Genomic DNA, 16809 nt, shown 5'->3' with positions numbered 1-16809 from the left:
CTTGAGGTGCAAGACAGGGAATCTGGGAGCTTTCAGTGACTTCTCCAGCCCTACATCTTGCAATTAACTCAACTGTTCTCCTAGAAGTATTTTCACCCATTTCTCTTCCCCCATCTCTATGGAACAACTTTTATCTAGTTTACCCGATATCTCTCTGAACATTGCAGGACCTCCTAACCTACTTTTTCCTCCACTTTATTTCTTCCTTCCTTCCCTTCTTTCTTTCTTTCTTTCTTTCTTTCTTTCTTTCTTTCTTTCTTTCTTTCTTTCTTTCTTTCTTTCTTTCTTTCTTTCTTTCTTTCTTTCTTTCTTTCTTTCTTTCTTTCTTTCTTTCTTTCTTTCTTTCTTTCTTTCTTTTTTTTTTTTTTTGAGACTGTCATTCTAATGGATGTGAGATGCTATCTCATCTATATTTTTATGTTTTTGTCAGAGGGCACATGTACTTGCCAACCAGAGATAGAGAAGCTCAGGGTGAGAAAGGACCCCCCCACACACATAATGGGGCATGGTCACTCCACAATGCCTTCACCTCCATTCTTCCGCCCTGTCAGGATTGGGGACATGCGTGCGTATGCGAAGCAGGAGCGCCTCCACTTTGAATATGGCTCCATTTCCATTTCCCCTGACCCGTGTGTCTCCTAAAATTCCTCACTGAATGTTCATCACCGGCAGAAAACACTGCCATCCACCCTTGTCCTCCCTAACCGAATATTTATCACTAGCAGATGTAGCTAATTATAACTGTCCTTCCTGATAACACGCTTTTTTAGCTTTTGTTAACTGCTTTCACATAGCTCAAGGCCTTACTTTTTTAGATGTGTAGTTTTTTTCTTTGTAGTTTTTGCCTTTATAAATCTTTCTCCCTCTGCTTCAGGGCTGCCGGGCTTAGGAGTGACTTGAGTCCTTACAGATGTTAGCTTAATAAATGGCCACTTTAATTTGGCTAAAACTGGATGTCCTCTTACTCTCACGCTGATTTGAATACAACATATGCACCCTGTATGTTTTCCAAGTCTCCAGGGCTGGGATTTGAACCACGGCTGGCCATGTGGGGTCCAGCTTGCTGGCCCTCATTGTAGCTTTTACTCACATCTCACTGATGACTGTGATACTGAACATCTTTTCAGGTGCCTGTTGGCCATTTATTGATATGTCATCTTTAGAGAAATGTCTGTTCAAGCCCTTTGCCAATTTTTGAACAAAGCGATTTTATTTTTTTGTTTTCGAGCGAGTAGAGTTCTTTGTATTTTAAATATTATACCTGCATCAGATGTATCACCTGCACTACTTCCCCCACTCCATCGATGGCTTCGCACCCTGTTGATCGTGTCCTTTGCTGCACAAAAGTCTGAAGTTCGATATAGTCCCATTTGTCTATTCTCACTTTTGTTGCCTGTGCTTTTGGTGTCAAATCTAAAAGCATGTCACTGCCTCAGTCTATCCATGCTAAAACTACCTTGTCTGTGTTCTTCAGAGTCCCCACTCCCCACTCCACTCCTCCAAATTAAAAGGCGCCTGTCTGGGTGAGTTCCCTGCTCCACGGAGGTTACAGTTCCAGGCCCTAGTCTGCGAGACCGTCCTGAGCGACTGCTCCTCTTCAGGTGTCGGACAGGGTATTATTTACAGTTTACACCTGACTGTTGCCCGGCACCCGGCCCGGCACCTTCTCTGAACTCTCCCTGTGGGCGCAAGGGAGACTGGGTTGGGAGCTTCCAGATAGGTCCCACCTGCCACTGTCCTGTACTCTGGCCCTCAGGGCAGACTGTAGCTCTTGGTGCCTGGGGGCTCTGCACTGGGCTGGAACCTGGGGACCTCCCTGCTCTTCAGTTTGTAGGGTGAATGGGTGGAGCCTTCCCCCCATGTCCCCATACCCCCATCCAAGCTTCTTCGCCTGGTGTGCAGGGACCTGAGGTCTCCGAGGGGTTAGAGAGAACCGAGGCTGACTGAGGTGGGGGGAGGCTTTAGGGGCTTGTTCTCCCTCAAGTCCCCCCCTCTTGCAGCATTTCTGGTCATACTCCACAAAAGGACACAGAATGGGGCTTATTCTGCATCTGCTGACCCCATCCTGAAAATGGCAACACGAACACTTCCGCGCTTCCTCCACTGTTGAAGAAGGAACTAGCAACCTCTAAAAGTTCGTGGGAAATGTGTGCTTCAGATTTCAAAATTTGTTGCACAAAAATAAACTTATGTTTTCACTCCATTTTCCAGGTACTCTTGAAGTCCTCTAATACTTTTGTCCCCTTACTAGCTCAACTGCTTTCCTGAGACCTGTGTCTTGGGTGTCAGGCAGGGAGCCCAGGTAACCCCCTCAATCCCGGGGAGAGGATGGAGGGGTCAGGGCAGCAAGCCTTCCTCCCAGCCCTTGCAAGGGCCTCCAGCGGGGGAGGGATTAAGGAAAAGAGACTCCTGGCGTCCCTGAGTCTGCTGTGGCTGCCTGGGAGTGTCCCAGAGGAGCTGGAGAGGGCCAGAGGCCTGGAGGCTCCCAAATCAATCAAAGGTCTGAAGGTCACTGGAGCTGCAACCTTCAAAGGAGGATTGCCATCCTAGAAAGGGGGGTGGGGAGAAAGGCTGTTGTTTATTTAAGAAAATCCATTTCCCAGAGGGCCCTGTGTTCTTCCTACGTGACTTTTCCAGCACTTAGTCAATGAATGACTAGCCCCTTCCTCACCCCAATCTTACCTGGGGTGCATTGCCCTAGGGTAAGAAACCCAGAGATACTAGAGAAACTGTCCTGGACAGATCCCTGAAAAGGGCCCTGGGCTGTTTCTTACCTTGCAAGGTTGAAAGCAGGAGTAAAACATGCCCACATTTGCCCCTAAGAGTGTTAAAGAAAAAATTACTCAATAATGCTCGTTAAAGAACAGCGAGGCAGACCTGCATTCAAGGCTTAGCGATAGCTACAGAGACCACGGCACCATGGTCGTAGGGACTAACCCCAAATGCTACATGGGCAAGGGAGATGTACAGCCCAGGGTCAGGGCAGGGCAGTGAGGGGAAAGTACTAAGAGGAAACACGGAGCTAGGGGTCTGGCTAAACCTACGCGGCACAGGATTCGTGTGGCAGGCAGACCAGGATGATCAGAATCACCTGGGGGTCAAGGGCCTGATCAGGCCATCAAAGGTGGTCAGAGATCAAGAACGCGAGGGGGTTCTTGTCAAACCGACTTAGTAGAGGTTGCTAAAACTGAATTTTATAAGAAAATGCACAGATGAGTCTAGCAGAAGTTCTAAACACTAATGTTGAGCCAAACAAACAATCTTTGTCAATCAACGTTTCTATGCCCTGTGAAAAGAACATGTTAGAAATAAAACATGTCTTGGGGCCGGCAGGTGGCGTGGTGATGAAGTGCTGGATTCCCACATGGCTGAACGCAGTTGGAGTCCAGGACCTGGCGGATGAGACCTGGCGGTTTGCTTTCTCACATTCCCTTTCTCTCGCTGTCTCTCTCTGGTCAAATTTTAAAATAATTAAAAATAAAATAATGTATATCTTCTACTTTTCTTAACATTTATCCAGACATGCCGAAAAAAGACTTTTATTAGCTTTGGGTGAGAGATAGTTGTGTCTTATTGCAACTGTCTACAATATTCAATAATATTCAATTCACTGTGAATTAATCACTTCTCTGCTAATTTATTCTTGCCACACACTCCATCGCTCAATGAACAGAAATAGGGACCTGCCATGCATGCTCTAGTAAGTGAAACGCAAGCTATAATGAGGTTATTATATATTATTCTACTTACTTTAGGATCATGGTATGTTGTATATAATTATTGTATTTAAGTATATATGTTACATACGAAGTTATTATAATAATTGTCTATAAAAAGTAAGGAATGTGCCCTTTTGCAAGACTTACACTTGTCCGATACCTTTCTTCTTGAGTTTCATCAAACACTGTCTCATTCTGGCAATAACAAACATTTATCAAAGTTATACAGGTGCAGTCCAAGTGTTCTGACAAAGCTTTTTTTAAAATTTTAATTTTTTTGCCAAAGGGTGTATACACTCGCTGGAGAGAGAGGGAAAGTGAGAAATCGTCTGCCATGGGGGGATGGCAACACCACAATCCCTTCTCCTCCTTTCTTCTCTTGGGGCTTTGGGCACACACTCACACATGCCCAGCATGATTTTCAAGCCATTGGGTCCAGGACTCAAACCGAGGTCGGCCACGTGGGAGTCCACGCCTATACCACCTGCTGGTCCCTCTCACAAAGCATTTTTTAGAAAACATCCTCACTTCGGTTGGATACTTTCAGAGATTCCCTTCCCCAACACACACACACACCTATGGAAATTAAATCACAAAAGGGAGAAGCCATTTGTCCAACAGCCACTACACAACAGAGAAAAGATTTTAACCCAGGTGGTTGGGAAGGAAGAGACCAGTTTTCAAGCCCTGCCCAGCTCTGTCTGGTCCTGAGGCGTCGCACTAGTTGAAGCTCTCATGCTCGTGGTGCGGCAATGCGGTGCCTCGTTCAGAGCCAGAGCCTTCTGCTCAAACACTGCTCGAGTGAAAAGGCAACTGCCGTGTTCTTCCAGCACTTGCGTCCAGGTCCCGAGGGCCCTTCCTGCTGGGAATGAACTTTCTGCCCCTTCTCCAGGGCTACCCCCTCCAATCAGATCACATCCTACTGGGTTCAAGCCATCATTCTGGCATGCTCTTGCATTTCCCAAATTTCCCACTCTATGGGAACGTTCTCATAGGTGCACAAACATGCTGCCATAGATCCCATCCTACAAGTCCCTCCCACTCCCCCATCTCTATCCAGCTACTACACCGTTCATTTTCTCTCCCTTAGGACAAACCTTATTTATAGTCCCACCTTCACGTTCACATTTCTCTTCCTGTCTCTTTTTTACATTCATTTTTTTCTTCATTTATGATAGAACGTGTGTGTGTGCAAGAGAATATGTGTGTGGGTGTGTGTAAGGGAGAGAGAGAAGCACCTTCCACGGGCCTGCTCACACCATGAGCACTTTCTCCAGCACTCCAGCTGTCAGACCCTGGGCACTTGTGTGTGCCTGGTGTGCTTCAGGCTGACCGGCCGGGAATTCAGACTGCAACCACCGTGTGGGATCTGGTTTCTCTTGAGCAGCACGTTACTGCTGCACCACAGAATCCGCACTCTTTCTCTCTTAATTCCATCGCAATCGAGCTTCTATCCACACTATCCTACTAAAAGGTCACCAGTAACCTGCACGTTGACGAATCTAATCATCGCATTTCAGGTCTCAGAAGTATTGGACAGTTTATAATCTCCTTTGAAAAGTTCATAGAAAATGTATATTATGAAAAACTATGCATAGATTCCTAAATTTTTTGCACCAAAATAAACTTGCACATTAATTTAATTTTCTACTAAATTGGTAAAGTCCCCTCATTGTATCTCTCTCCTTTTATGATTTTTTCTATTTATTTCTTGTTTCCATAGCTATGACTCTTTTTTCTTATTATTGGTTTATATTCGTTTCCCTGGACACATTATAATTAGTGACACATTAATTAGATAGTTGGCAGCAGACATTGATACTAGACTATTTTCCTACTTCAATAACGTTCCTAGCCACTCCACCTTCAGACATGGGGGATTTGCCCCTCGATACATGTCTTGATTGGATTATGGTTGTGCAAAGGTTTTCTTGCCTGTAGAAAGACTATCCAGTGACCCACGGCCACAATTTCCCTTTTGTTGTATATGGGAGTTCAACCCAGTGGAAAGGGCTTGGGGCTTGGGATCACACACACTTTAGACTCAAGCCCAGGTCTTGGACTGACAGGCCATGGAGGTCCAGATAAATCACTTCCTCACGGCTCGGTGTTCTCTGCTGTACGCTGAGCGCATCAACTCCAGTTCCTGCAGTGCCCTTGAAGGACAACACGTTAGCATGTCTAGTGTAACCAGGCCTCCGGATGGAGAAAAATCTACCCCAATAACTTATTACCTTCATTATATCCTGGCTTAGCTTAGCGTTTGAATTTATACAACAACCCAAAATAAGAACTCTCAAGCCAAGAAGTTTAAATAAAAGTGATTATTTTCTGGAAGAAACTAGTCCAAAATCTCTCTGGAGAGGGCACAATTGTACTAGTACAATTCCCACTGATAAAGTTCTGGTGAAGACGAGCTCACAATCCAAGATTACAATCAATAGCAAGTCCACCATTAGGGAGAGTTAGAAGAAAAACTGAGCAGCAAGACTAGCATCCCAAGAATTTCAGCTAACAAGTTCTGTTATTCTTTTATGCACTCGGAGAAATTGGAGTCCTGTGTGCTGTTTGTGGGAATGTAAAAAGGTGCAGCTGCTGTTCAAAAACTTAGATAGGACAGCATATAATCCAACAATTCCACTTTGGGCTATCTATAATTAAAAACAGGGACCCAGAAAACATATTTGTGTACCTCATTTGTAGCAGGATTATTCGCAATAACAGAAACATAGAAGCAATCTAAGTGTTCATCAACAGGATAGATAGTCAATGTGTATCTATAGTAAAATGCTATTCAGCTTTGAAAAGGGAAGAGGGGCCAGAAGGTGACATGGTGGTTGAGGTATTGAACTCCCACATGGGAGACCGTGGTTCGAACCCCAGACCTGGCAGCTTGAAAATCATGCCAGGCACACGTGCATGTATGCCCAAAATCCCAGGAAGAGAATGGAAGAGAAGGGACTGTGGTGTGGCCATCCCCCAGGGGATGATTTATCACTCTTTCTCTCATTGTCTCTATCTAGTGAACACACATGCCCTATGGCACAAAAAAAAAAAAAAAAAAAAGGAAAAGAAAAAAAAAAAAAAAAAGAAAAAGAAAGAAAGAGAGAAAATAAAAGGGAGGAAATGGGCCTGCAGGTGGTGGTGCTGGATCCCACCTATTCCGTGGTTCCAGTCCTGGACCCGGAGACTTGAAAAACACTCTGGACACATGTGCATGCCTACCCAAAATCTTAAGAGGAAAATAGAAGAGAAGAGATTGTGGCATGGCCATGGCCAGGGGAGTGATTTTCTCACTTTCCCTCTCTCTGTGTCTCTCTCCAACAAAAGCACACACACTATGGGGGGAGAAGGAGAATCTAATAAATAAATAAATTCCAATACATACTAATGTATGGATGAAACTTGATTACATCATTCTAAGTAAATAAGCCAGTTACAAAATGGTAACTACAGTATGATTCCACATACATGAGGCACTTGGAGTGGTCAGATCTGTAGAAGTGGATACTGGTTGCCAGGGGCTACAGGCACGGAAATACTGGGCAGCCATTTTTTGATGGGTACAGAGGTTCGGTCTTGCAAAACCAAGATATAATCAATATAAGACCAGGAATATTTGAAAGAAAAAAATCTACTTGAGCTTCTAGAAATAAATAATACAGTTCATGTAAGTGTTAAACAGCAGATTAGACCCAACTAATGAGATAATTAGTAAATTACATAGAAGGAAATTACATAGAAGGTGGCCAGAAAAGACAAAGAGATTTCAAATATGAAATAGATGTGAAGAGAAACAGAAGACAGAACAAGAATTGGGATATACATCTGTACGATACATTGACTTTCGGTTCAAGGGAGAGAAACTGGTTAAAATGGAGTAAGTCACACTCATGGAGGGAGAGTGGTGCTAGTGGCCCAGGCCCCAGTAGATCCTGGAATTTAAAGGTCATCCTCAAAACTGACTCTTCACTGTTTCCCGCTTTGCTTTCTCTCTGTTGGCTTTATTCTCATCAGGACCTCCCCCACCCGGCTGGCTGCAAGCAGTCACAGGCTTCCCAGCGCCCAGCTTCTCAACTTCAGTAGGAAAAGCAGCTCTTTCTCATCAGTTTCAGTGAAAGCCCTAGATAGGGCTCTCACGGCCTTGCTTGGATCCCATGTGCCCATGCCTGAACCATCATGGAGGCTAGGAGGATTTACGGCTGTTCTTTGCCAGACCAGGGTCCTTTGCTCATTCCTGGAATCAGATGAGTACGGTCCTGCCTGAACCACAAGACATGGAAGGATTCGCCTCAGAGGGAGCCCAGTGAGTACGTGGCAGGCAGAGACAGCACACGGGGTCAGATCCATAGCAGCTGTTACAAGAGAGCAAGGAACACACATGCGCTCCGACAGGGAAGCAGGAATAGCACCTTAACTCAGATCCACATTCACGCGTGCCTCTTCACACACACGTTCCTGGTGAAGTCACAGGTATTTCTGCCTGCGTCTTCTACTCACTGTTCAGAAAGTGGGACCTATTCCCAGCATACATTATTTTTTGGGGGGCTTACTACAAGCAAGGCATGGTTAAGCATAGTTTGCATAGATTTTCTTTTTTATCTTCACCACAATCCTATAAGGTCATACATTTTTATCATCATCTTCGCAGCCAAAAATACTGAGGTACAGAGAAATTCAGTTACTCATTTATTGGCACACAAAAAGTAGTGTCTAGGGACCAGCAGTTAGTGTAATGGCTATGTCACTGGACTCCCATGTAGTCGACCTCAGTTCGAGTCCCGGACCCAGTAGCTTAAAACTCACGCCGGGCGCGTGTGCATGCGTGCCCAAGATCCCGAGAGGAGAATGGAGGAGAAGGGATTGCGGCATGGCCATTCCCCCTTGGGGGGTGATTTCTCGCTTCCTGTCTCTCTGTCTCTCTCTGTCTGTCTGGCGAGCGCACTCGCCCTATGGCAAAAACCTATACTGGGCAGCTATTTTTTGATGGGTATAGAGGTTCGGTCTTGCAAAACCAAGATATAATCAATATAAGACCAGGAATATTTGAAAGAAAAAAATCTACTTGAGCTTCTAGAAATAAATAATACAGTTCATGTAAGTGTTAAACAGCAGATTAGACCCAACTAATGAGATAATTAGTAAATTACATAGAAGGAAATTACATAGAAGGTGGCCAGAAAAGACAAAGAGATTTCAAATATGAAATAGATGTGAAGAGAAACAGAAGACAGAACAAGAATTGGGATATACATCTGTACGATACATTGACTTTCGGTTCAAGGGAGAGAAACTGGTTAAAATGGAGTAAGTCACACTCATGGAGGGAGAGTGGTGCTAGTGGCCCAGGCCCCAGTAGATCCTGGAATTTAAAGGTCATCCTCAAAACTGACTCTTCACTGTTTCCCGCTTTGCTTTCTCTCTGTTGGCTTTATTCTCATCAGGACCTCCCCCACCTGGCTGGCTGCAAGCAGTCACAGGCTTCCCAGCGCCCAGCTTCTCAACTTCAGTAGGAAAAGCAGCTCTTTCTCATCAGTTTCAGTGAAAGCCCTAGATAGGGCTCTCACGGCCTTGCTTGGATCCCATGTGCCCATGCCTGAACCATCATGGAGGCTAGGAGGATTTACGGCTGTTCTTTGCCAGACCAGGGTCCTTTGCTCATTCCTGGAATCAGATGAGTACGGTCCTGCCTGAACCACAAGACATGGAAGGATTCGCCTCAGAGGGAGCCCAGTGAGTACGTGGCAGGCAGAGACAGCACACGGGGTCAGATCCATAGCAGCTGTTACAAGAGAGCAAGGAACACACATGCGCTCCGACAGGGAAGCAGGAATAGCACCTTAACTCAGATCCACATTCACGCGTGCCTCTTCACACACACGTTCCTGGTGAAGTCACAGGTATTTCTGCCTGCGTCTTCTACTCACTGTTCAGAAAGTGGGACCTATTCCCAGCATACATTATTTTTTGGGGGGCTTACTACAAGCAAGGCATGGTTAAGCATAGTTTGCATAGATTTTCTTTTTTATCTTCACCACAATCCTATAAGGTCATACATTTTTATCATCATCTTCGCAGCCAAAGATACTGAGGTACAGAGAAATTCAGTTACTCATTTATTGGCACACAAAAAGTAGTGTCTAGGGACCAGCAGTTAGTGTAATGGCTATGTCACTGGACTCCCATGTAGTCGACCTCAGTTCGAGTCCCGGACCCAGTAGCTTAAAACTCACGCCGGGCGCGTGTGCATGCGTGCCCAAGATCCCGAGAGGAGAATGGAGGAGAAGGGATTGCGGCATGGCCATTCCCCCTTGGGGGGTGATTTCTCGCTTCCTGTCTCTCTGTCTCTCTCTGTCTGTCTGGCGAGCGCACTCGCCCTATGGCAAAAACCTCTCCAAAAAAAAGTAGTGTCCAGAGCTGGAATTGGAATTGAGGCAGCATTACAGCAGAGCACAGTTCATAACCACCACATGCTGTGCTGTGTCTCTGGGATTTGTTCTGAACAGAATTCTCACCCAGAATGGCAGCACTAGGCAGCAATGTCCCTTTTATAGGTGGTTCCCTCAAATGGCGGTAACTTGTATATCAAAATCAATTTGTTCAGTATGTATGAAGCACATCACCATGAGGGTGGTTCTATCCAGGTGGCCCTATGGGTCTATCCTGGTTGCAAAAGAAAGAAGCTTCGATTCACTTTGCTTCAGGCACTACCCCCAAAATGAGGGTTTTCGGTCAGCACCCATGGATGCTCTGCAGAATGGCAGGGGCACAGTTTATCTCAGAGGGCTGAGAGTGACAGAAACAACGCCAACAAGTTTAGGCAAAGGGGGAGTTTCTTGGCTCTGGCAACTAAATCTTAGGATGTAACTGTTTTGGGGTGATGGACTGTCACCAGCAGCTGTCTGCCACTTGAGTCTGCATGTTGACAGCGAACTGTCACGCAAGGCTTCCCCATGAGGTCAGAATGGTACTATTCCCAGGTTATCCATCACCAAGGAGACTTGATTCCCTTGTCCCTAGAAGAAGACTCTTAATTGGCCTGGCTTGGTCACTCACTCATGGCTTGGGCATGCAGACTACGACAAAAGGCCTTCTTCAGTGGGAATATGAGTGGGAGAGAGGCAGTCACTAAAATAGAGAGCAGGAGAATGTCCCCAAAGAAACAGGGAGGACCGCTACATAGATCGAACCATTAATACCCACATGGTGGGGCCGGCTGACAGTGCGGTGGTTGAGGTGGCTGTACCTAACATGGCTGACTACAGGCTCTGATTGCCAGACCCAGTGGTCTGGAAAACATGCCAGATCTGTCTGTGTGAATGCTCAAAATCCCAAGAGGAGTATGAGGGAAAGGGCCAAGTGTTGTTTTGTGGGGTCTTAGGAACTCTTTTCTGGAGGAAGTAACCTATGCAATGAGGCCTTAAAACTGAGCAGGAGCTTGTTTATAAAGGGGAATCGGGGCCAGGCAGTGGTGCAGTGGTAATGCAACTGGACCCTTATGGGAAAGGTCCTGAGTTCAGGACTCATGACCTTCCTGAGGATTCCAAGAACATGTATGCCCATGATCCAGGCTTACTGAGACCAGGGGTAGATTGTGGCATCTTTGCTACTCCTTTGGAGGTATATCTCCCTTTCCTGCTCTGAAAAAATAAACTTTTTATATAAAAAGGAGAAAAGAGCATTTTGTGTTGAGGATTGACTTTCTTGATAAAAGAGTCGGAGACCCAAGAAGTGGTTTAGTCTAACTGGTGCGTGAAGCTCACGATGGTAGTCTGGGTGGAAGCTGAGGTATGGCTTCAGAGGCGAGCACTGAGAGCTCCATGGAGCATGAGTTTGATCTTAAAGGTGCTGGTCCAGAGCAGGAGAGTGGTATGGATATAAGGTTTTGCTTACCCAGAGTTCACTCTTCTACCAACAAGCCCCTCTTTTCTTTTAGTAATCACTCTTCATGGCTCTTAGTCTATGGAATTTATGAGACCTCTCTCCAGTTGTTGTAACCTCAATTTGGCCAATAGGTGTCGTTGTAATTGGCCCAGGGATGAACATGTGACCCAGTACAGGCCAACGAGGGGCAGCCCTAGGAGTTTTGCTGGAAGTACTTGGGACTATTGATGCTAGGGAAATCAGAATCTAGAAAGGGGGAAAGATAGATCTCTGATGAAAGTTCTTGAGTAACCAGGTACAGGTATGCCTGAAGTTGACTGCTCCTGGACTTTGCAATGACATGATCCAGTAAATAACTTTTACTTTGTTTTTATTTGTTTTTGCTTTAGCAATCAATCAGTGCTTCTGTCTCTTGTCACTGAATAAATGTTTAAAGAAAAGTTAGACTTGTGCCTTATTGGGGTTGGAGAATGGTATGGAGCTAGCAGAAAAGAACTGAAGCACCAACCAGTGAAGAACTTCTGGATCTCTGTCTTTCTGTCCTCTGGTGAGTGCAAGCATCCTATAGCAGAAATATCTTTTTTAAAAAATGGAAAATATGAGAAAAATGAGAGACATTTGTAAATAGATGTTTATCTCCAAAAGACATGGTGACTCTTCAGATATTGGGAATGGACAAAAGGGAAGAATCAAGGATGGGTTTTATGTTTTGATTCTGAGTGGTGTCGAGAACTAGCATAGGGAGTTTATTCTCATACATATTTCACATGTAAGTGGCAGAAAAATAAACTCAAATCAGCTTAAACACAATAAGTGGGAATGTATTGGCTGTAAAGTTCAAGGAGCATCAGGTACAGCTCGATTCAGAATTTTAAATGATGGTATCAGGATGTGATTGTCTGGGTCTCTGAGATCTACTTTCCTCCGATCTGGCTTTATTCTGCCACAGGCCTCCTCTCAAGATAGCAAAGATGGCTACCAATAGCTCCAGGTATGGGTTTCACCAGCCAAACAATCCCAGTAGAGACAGAGCAACTCTACTCAGCAGTTCCACCAAAGTTCCAGGCCACCTATGAGTCAATTCTTTTTTTTTGGGGGGGGAGAGATTTTCACTATAGGGCACGTGCGCTCGCCAGACAGACACAGAGAGACATAGAGACAGAAAGCGAAAAATCACCTCTCAGTGGGGATGGTCACGCCGCAATCCCTTCTCCTCCATTTTCCTCTCGGGATCTTGGGCACGCACGCACACGCGCCCAGCATGAGTTTTAAGCCACCGGGTCCAGGACGCAAACCATGGTCGACTACGTGGGAGTCCAGCGACATAGCCATTACACTAACTGCTGGTTTCCTATGAGTCAATTCTTGAGACGCTGATTGGCCAGTCTTTGAATAAATGTCCATTCCTGAACAGGAAGTGATGTTATCACTACCTAACTGCACAGACCCAGAGTGGCTATGGCCTGAATCCTGAATAAGATAGAAAAATCAGGATAAAAGAGAAATGGATATTGAGTGGGCAAAGCAACAGGTGCCCACCTCAATGTATATGAGGTTATCTTCTGAATAATACTGGAAGTGGTTTTTGTTTGTTTGTCTTTTAGTTTTTTTCTACAGGGCACATACACTCACTAGAGAAAGAGAAAGTGAGAAGTCACCCCCAAGGAGGGATAGCCACGCTGCAATTCCTTCTCATTCATGCTCTTCTTGGGATTTTGGGCATGGACTCACATGCGCCCAGCAAGTTTTTCAAGCTGGTTCCAATCTAGGACTGGAACTGTGCAGTCAGCCACGTGGAATTCAGACACCTTAACCTCCATGCCACCTGCTGGCTCCAGGGAGTGGTTTTTATTCAGGGATCTACAGAATGTGTGTATCTGTCGGGTGGATAGGGAACATCTTCAGGGAGTCCAGTAGCGCTAAGCATTGGTCTGGGACTAAGAAGCAGGCTTTGGAGGCCTGGATTTAGCTACTATTTTAGATAGGGCAGTTGGGATAAGCCTCTTTGAGGAGATGACATTTAACTTGAGGCCCATGGATGAAGAACCATCTCTTCTTTGAGGGACGATGGTCTGGAGATTGGATTTATTGTGGTATGATCAAAGAACAAAATGAAGACCAGTGAGGCTACAGCATTATGCTCAGTAGGGAGCCAGAAGGTATGGTAAATCTCTCATATAACACTAGCGTAGGAAGCCATGGCGAAGTCTTAAGCAGAAACTGTTGGCTTTGGTGTCCCTGAAGCCATGAGGTTTACTGGAAGGAGGACAGGACAATCATAAGCAGGCTAAAGAGAGAAGAGAAGAAGAGTTGAGAAGAGGGCACTTTCTCTACCATCTTTCTGTTCCGTGGGGCAGTTTTCATATACTGAATGTTCATTGCAACCCAACCACAAATGGTATGATTATCTTCACTTCACTGACAAAAAAATCTGTATTTAGAGGAGCTAAATCAGCATCTTAAGGCCACAAAGTTAGTGAGTGTCTGAGCCAGGCTATGCCTGAGCATGAAGATCCTCTGCGAATGTTGGACATGAAGATCCTCTGCTGAATGTTGGACATGAAGATCCTCTGCTGAATGTTGGACATGAAGATCCTCTGCGAATGTTGGACATGAAGATCCTCTGCTGAATGTTGGACACGCTGAGGTTGATATGAATCTCCTGGATCATCAAGTTGAGACCGTTTGGCCTGTTTTGTGAAGAAGGAACCCAAGGCCCCTGGAAGTTGGGTCACCTAGCTTGGGTTACCTGGGGCTGGAAGGCCCCTCGGCTCAGCCCCCCATTGAAGAAGGGGTTAAACTTTCAGCCATTTGTCGTTGGAACCTCGGCTTCCATCCCACTCTGGAATCTTCCCTTGAGCTACGAAGCCAGGCCAGCTGCCAAGTCATATATACATTGCTGGGAGCCAGGCGACGCTGCGCTTTTTCCGGGAAGGAGCACAATGTGGTCACTGTTTTGCCGATGCCAGGTTCCAGATGGAAGAAAGACTTTAATCCCCAGTTTCGAGGCTGTTTGGCACGTTTCACTTCTGAGATCCTGCTTTGGCCAGTTTTCACCCTGATTCTCCAGTGTGACCATTTTGTCTCATTCTGTATCGAATGTTTAAGTTTTGATCCTTTACAGATTGGTTTTAGTGCAGTGGGAAACTAGAGAGAAGATTGGAGGTGAATTTAGATGGGATTGAGAGAGCACCTACATTTTACAGTGAAATGAGATGGGGGTATCGTGATAAATAGACAAGCGGTAGAAGGAAGAGAAAAGGCCAGGGACATGAGGAAAAGAAGCACGACTTCTGGAGTGATTAGAAACACAAATCAGAGTATAGTGCCAGTTTTAACTTTCAGACTGATGAGAAAATGAAAACAGTGATGAAGGTCAGGGTTAATGGGGGTGGAGGATGTGTGCACTCTCATCGGTGGGGAGGGAGATATGAAGGGCAGAACCTCGCAGAAGAGGTTTTAGTGGTCTTACCAACATTTTTCTGTTTTAGAGAGATTTTTGCTATAGGGTATGTGTGCTCACTGGAGAGACAGAAATCACCCCACAGTGGGGGATGGCCACGCTGCAATCCCTTCTCCTTCATTCTGCTCTCAGAATTTGGGGCACACACCTGGTGTGAGTTTCAAGCCGCTGGGTGCAGGATTTGAACCACAGTCAACCACATGGGATTCCAGTGACATAATCATTGCACCATCTGCTGGTCCCAGTCTTACCAACATTCTGAGTATGTATGACCCCTGACACAGAAAATATAGTTCCAACAATTAATCCTCTAGAAACTCTTAGAAAGATGTACATTTTAGGGGCTGGCAGATGGTGTGATGGTTGAAGCTCTGGACTCCCACATGGACAACCATGGTTCGAGTCCTGGGCCTGGTGACTTGCTTCCTCACTATCTCTTTCTCTCTATCTTTCTGTATCTCTGTGGCCAAATTGAAGAATAATAATAAACAAAATTAAATAATACTTTTTAAAAAAGAAAAAGAAAGATGTACATTTTAGTAGGAAGTTGAAAAATATTGGAGTTACTCTGTCCATTGGTAAAGGAATAGAAAAATAGTGTTGTATCCATATCATAAACAGAAAAAATTGGTGCAGAGTTGTGTGTCTGGGTATAAAAAGTTGCCTGCGACATACCGTCAGGTCATAAAACAAAAATAATTTAAGTTAGTGAACAATATATTGAGTCCGAATTTAATCCTATTTTAAGTGCTTGCATATGTTTTTAATCTATATTTACTTATATTTTGTATACACAAAGAACATTTCTAAAATGAAAAACAAAATATTAATAATGGATAGGCCTTTAGGATTAAAGTGTTGTCCAAGGTATACTACTAGCTCAAAAAACAAAATAGGGCAAGTTGCCACATGAAATATAGACTATGGCTTTATTTATATAAAAACACTGTGTGTGTGCATGCATTCACGTGTGTACACATGCATGCACACACACACACAGTTTTTATTCAAAAATTTTGAAAAGGAAAAAACAAAAAAGTGATTGGTCCTGTGGGATTGGGAAGAAATATTTTCAATTTTTTCTTTCTATATTTCTGTGTAAAGTTCCTTAAACATTACATACTGTATTTTTAATTAAAAGACAACTTTTAAAAATAATTATTTATTTAATCTTATTTATTTTATTACTATTTTCAATGTCCTATAAAGCACATGTGCTCACCAGAGAGAGACAGAGAAAGAGTGAGAGGGAAAGTGAGAAAGCAAGCCACCAGGTATGGGAGTTGAGCCACAGTCAGTCATAAGGGAGACCAGCACCTTAACCGCTAAGCCACCTGCTGGACCCCCAAAAATCTTTTAAAGTAACTACCATAATCCTACTACCATAATAAGTATCCTTAATAATTCTCTATATGAATTGCTCTTTCTCTATGTATATATATATAAGTGTGTGTGTGATAGCTCTTCCAAAAGTATGAAAATGCATACTATGAAAACACCATGCATGGATTTCAAGATTTTTTTGGCACTCAAATAAATTTAATTCCATACTTCCCTGAGCTTTCTGAAGTGCCCTTTGTGGGTGTGCATGCGTACAGCAGTAAGATGCAACACTGTGAGACTGACTCACATAAAACACATTCTGGCTTCTCATTCAAAGACCCTCCTGAGTACACCGGGTGTGCTGCCCACGGTCCAGGGCTGGCTGAAGCTGTGGTGGATTGCGGCACCAGGACTCTGTAG

This window comes from Tupaia chinensis, unplaced genomic scaffold (genome assembly GCF_000334495.1).
Source record: "Tupaia chinensis unplaced genomic scaffold, TupChi_1.0 Scaffold144336_1, whole genome shotgun sequence".
NCBI lineage: Eukaryota > Metazoa > Chordata > Mammalia > Scandentia > Tupaiidae > Tupaia > Tupaia belangeri.
The sequence above is the reverse complement of the archived record's forward strand: the minus strand, read 5'-3'. Positions refer to the sequence as shown.